General features: G+C 46.7%; 1 long non-coding RNA gene across 2 annotated transcripts in view; it reads left to right on the top strand.

The window, feature by feature from the left end:
• The first annotated feature begins 724 nt into the window (after positions 1-724).
• LOC120380482 overlaps positions 725-6,993 on the top strand; it is a 28,437-nt gene continuing 22,168 nt past the window's right edge. The window contains exons 1-2 of one of the 2 annotated variants that reach the window (XR_005587777.1): positions 725-891; positions 1,302-1,422. This is a non-coding gene — a long non-coding RNA (uncharacterized LOC120380482). Of the gene's footprint in view, positions 892-1,181; positions 1,423-6,993 lie in introns of those variants that run through there. The other variant, XR_005587776.1, reaches the window with a different exon arrangement.

The following is a 6,993-nucleotide window of genomic DNA, read 5'->3' as shown; positions in this document are numbered from 1 at the left end:
CATTCTGTCTTCTTAGCCTATTGACGTATTTCTGTATCTTATTTAGCACAAATTTGCTGTTTTCAACCTGGTGATTCATTTAACTCCTTAATTCTATCTTCCAAAATATGAGGCCTCCCTTCGTGTGTTAATTACTCAGCTCAGGCCAGGTCTCCCATCTGACCACTGCATATGACAGGTGATCTTTCTGGTCTTACAGCTGCCCCCCATCCTGCCCTGTGTCCGTAAGCTCTGTGGGGCGGGGACTGTCTCTCACTGAGCATCTCTGCTGTGCCCAGCACAACGGGGCCCTGCTCTGTAGGGTTTGCCATAATACACACAACACACACACAGGGGGAAATCCGGGTCCCCCGGAAGACAATGGCAAGATTCCCATTCACTTCTAAGGGGCCAAGATGTCACCCTTAGGATGGGGTTTGCACACGTGCCTAAGGGTGCGAGGGGTTCACCTCCCACAGAAAGTCCATGGGATAGGGCTGCATAATTGCCAGAGGGCTCCTTTGAAACCCCTAAGGGCTTGGTGTGAATTCACCTCCCTTTGCAAAAGATGGAGTAAGGGTGGAACATATTTTTCAAACCCTTTGTCATTTCTCTCTGGGCTGCTTTCTGGAAATTTACCCCCAGCCACAAATCCACTTGTCAGTGTCCTTCGCACGCTGGGGGAAACAGAAGGGGAACAGACTTCCTCCCTTAGAGAATTTACACACCAAGAAACAGAGACACCGGTTCCGGCTCCTCTTGCTGCCCGGAAATGGCATTTGCGATGCTTAACTGACTGCATGGTGCTCAATAACTCCAGAAGCCGAGCTACTCAAAGTACAGTGAGACAGAGCAGTGTGTGGCTGGATGGACAGTGAGAGCGGCGTGCGTTTGGGGAAGGCTAGATAATGAGTGAGTGACAGGGGTGAGTGTATGGGGGTAGATTGATAGAGATATATTGAGAGGCTTTGTGTATGGGATGGATAGACAGATACATGGGGTGTACGGGGATGGATAGATAGATAGGTAGGTAGGTAGATAGATAGAGGGGGTGGATGGGGAGAGAGAGAGAGAGAGAGAGAGAGAGAGTGGATGGGGATAGATAGATTGAGGGGGTGGATGGGGATAGATAGATAGATAGATAGATAGATAGATAGATAGATAGATAGATAGATAGATAGATAGATAAGGTTAGATAGAGGGGGTGGATGGGGATAGGTAGACAGATGCAGGGGGTGTATGGGGATGGATGGATGGCTAGATACAGATAGATTGATAGATTTAATGGACGGAGGAGATACCAGCAGAATTTTTCACACTAGGTTATTTTACAAATGGCTTCTCTCTGTGGACTTGCTCACTGGGGACCAACATTTTGGATTTAAAGCCATTTTGGCTGGGAGCCGACGCCAGCGGCTGCTGCCTGTGGCTCGTGGATTTCAGGTCTGTATACCCAGCTATGTGGGCATCTAGAGTGAATCCCAGAGGGCAACTGTGGCCTCTCTTCATGGATCTGGTGGCTCCCTGCTGTGGGTGGTTCTGTCGCTTTGCTCTCCTCTGTGTGGCTGTGACTGTAGATTTTCCCAGCAGTGTAAGAGGCAGAAAATGACATGTAACTACCCTGTAGCGGCCACCCAGGGCTTGTTCCAGTTGTTCATGCGCTGGACTAGCTGCAGTGGTGGTTTTACTCTGAACACGGCTGGGATATTCAAAGGAGATTTATAAGCATGCTGAAAACATATGTCAGAAGTAGGTAGGGTGTTAGGTGAGAGCCTTTCTGGATTGTGTTAATAGACACCTGAGGTCTGTGTCTACAACCCTTACAAGGCAGATCTGTCTGTCTCCACAAAGACTTGTCTGTCTTTCTCTCCAGCCACCCTCCCGTAAAGCTGTCTCTCTCTATACTCCCTTCCTCCTCCCCCACTTGAGGAATAAGGTACTAGAGTCAACATTAGCAAAAGAACCCGAAATAAGCGGAATAAGCCAGACTCCATGCCCCATTCCCAGTCAGTCCCTGTTACATTAAGTACTTCACAAGGTGGCGTTCCCTCCAACACTGGGAGGGCTTAAGTGGGGATTGTTGTAAGAGACTGATGGGAAACCTCGGCCTTAGTTGTTGACTCCAACTATAACTTTGCCAGAAGTTGCTCCCCCGTGTTTTTGTAGCTTAGATGAAGCACACTCCTGGCGGTCTGGGGTTTCCAAAAGTAGGTAAAGAACCTTAGATACCTAAATCCCACTGAAATTCAACTGAAGTTGGTCTTCTAAATGCCTCTGGTTCCTTGAAATAGCTCCCAATTAGCCTTCTCTAAACAGAAATTATACCAGCAAGGAAAGGTGCATTGTCATGGATTTTTCAGAACCAGGCTTTGAAATGGTTTGGTTGGTGAAAATATAATAATAATGTGGCCTCTGGAAAGAGAAACTCCACCCGCAAGGAAAAATCTTTACAACATGAATAATGAACTATGTTCCCATGGGAGCTGGGTGTTGCAATCCCCTAGACAGCTTTGAAAATGTCACAGTTTATTTTTGCTGCAGAGGATGCTAATGAGAACATGTGCATATTTTTTTATTAGTTGAGTGATCTTGAAGGAGAATCAGTGCCCTATCTGTACCAGTGACTGTGGAAAGAAATGAGATTGGGTGGGATGGGTCAGTGCAAGATTTCCAATAACACTGAAGATTCTCAATCCTTTGGCAGAAGCTTTGGGATGTCAGACCTCTGATTCCAAATGCCAGCAGCAACCTAATTAGTTAAGGTATCCCTCCCACCGCTGGTATTTGAATGGATGTAAATCACTGTGCCCCCGTAGTTCCCACAATGATACAGCCCCAGACCAGAACGTCTGCTTCAGTTTCATACCACAAACCTGCACCCTGGGGGAAAGTAAGAACTGTGGCAAAAGGGACAGAGACAACTTTGAATGTTTCAACCTTCCGTTGGCTTTGCGAGGCATTTGAAGTGTTCTTTACAAAATTCAAAGAGAGGTAGGTTCATACAGAGGTAGAGGGACGGAGGGATGGATGGACAGGGGTGTGTGTATGAGGATGGATGGATAGATAATGCAGGGTTTGCCATGTACAACTTGATTGCAATATAATGATCAAATACAAAGTGGTTGTGCCATTAACCTGCATCTAAAAACTTCCACTGGATTCTAGCATAGAAAGATCTCAGCTCAGAGCTCGCTTACCTGTAGGTTTTGCTCAGAGCATTATTCTTTCAGTATCTGTAACAATCTCATCATCTTCCTCCTCTAATGGCTCCATCTTCCCCACAGTGAACCAGATCTGTGGGTTTTTAACTCCACCTGCTTGGGTGAGAGGTTTGATGGGGAGTAAGGACAGTGAGATTTGTGTAACAGCATTAGTCACAGTGGTACCCCAGGGTAGTCACAGTGTTACACGCCTCTACACAAACCTCGGTGGGTAACGAGAAGCTGTTGGGAGACAGCTAGAGTGGGCAGTGGGGGTGGGGACACAGACTCATTAAGAAAATGCATTCGAGGGTAACAGCTAAATGATATTGCAAAATTTATCATCCTTGAAAGGTGAGAGAGCGAAATGTGGTGGTGGGTGGGGACAGGTAGATTGGTGTGTATGGGGATGGATTGATAGATGTTTCTGAGGACAGATAAACAGAAATATATTGTGGAAGAATGGCTAGCTAGGTAGGGTATCTACTCCAGGTGGATGGAGAGATGTGTGTGTGTGTGTGAAAGGAAGATAGATCAATAGAAGTGTGTGAGATGATATATCATAACTGTGTCTTTATCTATATGTGTGGACGGATGGATAGATAGGTGGGTGCATAGGGATGGATGGATATATGGATATATGCGTGAAGATGGATGGATGTGACTAGGGATACAGAGACAATATAATTGGTTTGTTGAACAATCCCATTACCAATTAAAGTGCATTTTTGCCACAGTGACCTTAAGAGGAAAACCTTAAAATACCCACTACACGGGTTAGACCTGTGGAGGAAGAGACCGGGGAGTCATTCATAGTTATCTTCTTCCACTGAAGCTGCTGGAAGTGAGGTTCACTTGAGTCTGCTTGTATCTATAACGATACCTTATGTGTGTAGCTGACCTCCCCACCCCCACCACAGTATCTGAGCATCTCCTATGCCCAGTACCCCAGTGAGGTAGGGCCGTGTATTATCCCCATTTTATAGCCTGGGAACCGAGTCACTGAGATTAAATTACATGTCTGAGGTCACTGAGGGTATCTGTGGATAAGCAGGAAAGGGGATTCCTGGTCTCCCAAGGTCCAGCCCTGATCACTGGACCAGCCTTTCTCTCCAGAGAAGGTGAAAATGTTCAGGCTGTCCCTAGCAGCTCAGGAACAGATCCCACGTTCATGGCTGGAGCAGGAGGTCAATGGCTAAGTATGAACAGGATAAGTGGACGAAATAGCAAGCTGGGATTCTCTGTGCATAACTGTCACTCCAGGGAGGTTTCTGCTATGGAATTAGTTACTGTGGGAACCCCAGCTGCTATAACCTCACAGTGATACAACCCCGCACCAAATCTCATCAGCGCCTCGTCTACAGCCTGGGCAAGGTGTCCTAAGAGATGTTGAGCTTTAATAGTATCCTTGAGCCTGGGTTTTTTGGGGGCGTTTTTTGGTCCTGGTTCTTTATGATTTTACTCAGAATTCATGCTCTGTCCGAGGAGATTAATTCCAAGAGGAGCAGGATACGAGGACAGCCCCACAATAGTCTACTGCCCCCCAGGGCCAGACTCTGATACCCGGAGGCATAAGCAAGACCTTGGCATCTACACCACAGCTGGGCTAGTGGGCAGAGCACTGGTCTGGATCACTGGATGATTCCCTGTTCTGTCCATTCCCTCTGGGGCACCTGGCATTGGCCACTGGCAGGAGACGGGACACTGGGTTGGATGGTCCCTTGGTCTGACCCAGTCTGGCTGCTCTTATGTTCTTACTAGTCTGTAGCCTAGTGCAGCTCTGCAACTGATCTTCCATGTGACCTTGAGCAAATCACTTCACTTCTCTTTCCCCTCCCCCCTCTGGTCTGTCTTGTCTCATTAAACTGCAGGCGTGTCAGGACAGGGACCGTGTCTTGCTGTGTGTTTGTACAGCACCTAGCATCAGGGCAGGTGGGTCATGTGTCCGTCTCCCCCCCCCACCCCGATTTGCTGCTTGGCTTGTACTGAGCATGCTCACACGGCCATGCTCGGTATCACGGCTGAAACGGGCTGCCCTGACTTGCCTACCCCCACCCCTGCACTATGGGCAGGCGCAGGTCCTCTCAGCCTAGCACAGTGCAGTAATGCAAATAGTGAGGTGTGATTGCTGAGCTCCATTAAGTTCAGTGCTAGTTTATACCGTCTGAAGACCAGAGTTCAGATTCCGATGCTTTTCCTTGTGCTGATTAGTACCTTGGGCCGGGCTTTTCTTTCGTGGGAGCTGGCGGCCTTTAGAAAAGTCTGAGTTCATCCGTGCTTTTTGCGGAGTTGCCAGCACGTACAGGTTATTGTCAGGGTATCTCTCACTGTGGTATTGTCATTATAATGTCACCATCTATTACTAGAGTAGCTGCAGCACAGTGATTCATGCCTATACCAAAACGTCCAGTGAATGGGAACATTTGCCCAAGCTAATGAGCTCGAGAGTAATTAGCGTACTACGTGGCCCAACAGGTAAGGAACATGCTGAAATAAATTTGTCAGTCTCTAAGGTGCTACAAGTACTCCTGTTCTTTTTGCAAACATGAATTAGTTTTTTTTTTAAAACAAAGTCACTTTTTGTTTTTGTTTCAAACTCAGGAAACTAGGGGTCAGATTGCCAAGGTCTTTCGGCACCCAAAGATGTAAAGAGCTGCCTAGTAGAATTCACAAAAAGACCTAAGCCGGTTAGGCACCTAACTCATTGAGCTCAATAAATACCCCTCACTCCTCATAGTTTTCTGGAATTGTTTGCATCTATGATTTATCTTCCCCAGTTTCTATGTTTTCCAGGGATCCACTTATATTTTATTTGACAAGAGCATTTCAGAAGAGATAAATTTTGTACTCAATGGAGAAAGTATATTTAAAAAAAAATGAAGTTGCTTCTGATCAAAATGTTTCCAAAATGCCGTTTTTCTAGGTCTGACTTGCTGGCATAGCTGCGACCATACGGAGGTTTTCGATATGGTGTTTGTCATTGTGATAACTCCAGCTACCACCTAGCACGGTGATGTGTGCCAATACCAAATGTCCGTTCCCACTGGTATGTAGGAGGTGATCACGTCTAACGGGAATTGTACGTCAAGATTCCTTGAGCAGCTTTCAAACGCTCATCCTACTGTTCCCACGATGGAAAGTATGTGTCTTTTATCTGATATGAATACAGCCGCGGTATTTGTTAGGGGGTATATCACTGTGATAGTAGCTCCCGCTATAGTAGTATGCACAGTGATACACAGCCCTGCAAAATCTTCCTCATCTCTTCCAATAACCGCAATCAGATAATTATTAGGATCACTCATCCTTCCAGTCCTGCAAACAGGATAATAGACAGGAGACAAACTGCTAATCCCTTTAAAAAACATTGAATTAGGAATATAGGGTGATGGGATGTTTAAAACTAGAATAGAATAGAGGAAAGTGGAGTGGAATAGAATAAAACATTGGAAAGGAGACTAGACTAGACTAGAATGTTTACACACAGGAATTGCTAGAATGGGTCAGACCAGTGGTCCATCTAGTACCCCTTTAAAAATATTTCAGGCTGTGATGAATCTCCCCCGCAAAAGTGACAACCCCCCCATGCCGTGCCACCCTTACTTCTGCATTGCTGCTGGCAGCAGCACTGCCTTCAGAGCTGGGTGCCCGGCCAGCAGCCACTGCTCTTGCAACCCCCCCTACAAGAGTCTTGTGATATCCTTTTGGGTTGGGATCTCCAGTTTGAGAAACTCTGTTGTCACACAACCTCCTGTCTTGTGGCCAGTTCCAGACAATGCAGAGGGAGGTGCAAGAACTGCCCTCTAGTGGGCAC

Source organism: Mauremys reevesii, linkage group 13, assembly GCF_016161935.1.
Source record: "Mauremys reevesii isolate NIE-2019 linkage group 13, ASM1616193v1, whole genome shotgun sequence".
Taxonomy (NCBI): domain Eukaryota; kingdom Metazoa; phylum Chordata; order Testudines; family Geoemydidae; genus Mauremys; species Mauremys reevesii.
The sequence above is the reverse complement of the archived record's forward strand: the minus strand, read 5'-3'. Positions and strand labels throughout refer to the sequence as shown.